This window comes from Theropithecus gelada, chromosome 2, assembly GCF_003255815.1.
Source record: "Theropithecus gelada isolate Dixy chromosome 2, Tgel_1.0, whole genome shotgun sequence".
NCBI lineage: Eukaryota > Metazoa > Chordata > Mammalia > Primates > Cercopithecidae > Theropithecus > Theropithecus gelada.
In genome coordinates, this window is record NC_037669.1 from 143152149 (window position 1) to 143153272 (window position 1124).

Consider the following 1124-nt stretch of genomic DNA (forward strand, 5'->3'; position numbering starts at 1 on the left):
GCTCTGTCACCCAGGCTGGAGTGCTGTGGCCGGATCTCAGCTCACTGCAAGCTCCGCCTCCCGGGTTCCCGCCATTCTCCTGCCTCAGCCTCCGGAGTAGCTAGGACTACAGGCGCCCGCCACCTCGCCCGGCTAGTTTTTTTGTATTTTTTAGTAGAGACGGGGTTTCACCGTGTTCGCCAGGATGGTCTCGATCTCCTGACCTCGTGATCCGCCCGTCTCGGCCTCCCAAAGTGCTGGGATTACAGGCTTGAGCCACCACGCCCGGCCAAGATAGTCTTTTCAACAAGTAGTTCATGAAAACTGTTAATCAATATGCAAAAAGTAAACTTGGAAACATCGCACCATATGAAGATTAACTCAAAATAAGTAATAGACAATGTAAAACCTAAAACTTTTAGACGAAAACATAAAAGAAAATCTTTGTGACTTTGAGTAAGACAAAAATTTCTTAGATACAACACCAAAAATACAATGCAGAGAGAAGAAAAAAATTGATATATATTATAAGTCGGGCTCGGTGGCTCATGCCTGTAATCCTAGCATTTTGGGAGCCCGAGGCAGGCACATTGCCTGGGCTCAGGAGTTCAAGACCAGTATGGGCAACACGGTGAAACCCCGTCTCTACTATAAAAGAAATTAGCCAAGCGTGGCGGCCTGTGCCTATAGTGCCAGCTACTCGGGAGGCTGAGGCAGGAGAATTGCTTGAACCTGGGAGGCGGAGGTTGCACTGAGCCGAGAGCACGCCACTGCACTCCAATCTGGGTGACAGAGTGAGACTCCGTCTCAAAAAAAAAAAAAAAAATATATATATATATATATATATATATAAAAAATATGCATATAGGATAATATGTATTGGATTTCATTAAAATTGAACATTTCTGTTTCTTGAAAGACATTGCTAAGAGAATGAAAAGACAAGACCAGAAGAAAATATTTGCTGGTTTCCAGAAATATATAGAACTGTCTTTAAACACTACAATGGAAAAAAAATAAAATGGGCAAAGGATTTGAACAGATATTTCACCAAAGAAGATACATAGTGGCAGATCAGCACATAAAGGATGGATGCTCAGCCTCATTAGTTAAGAAATGCAAGTCAACACCACCATTAGAAATTA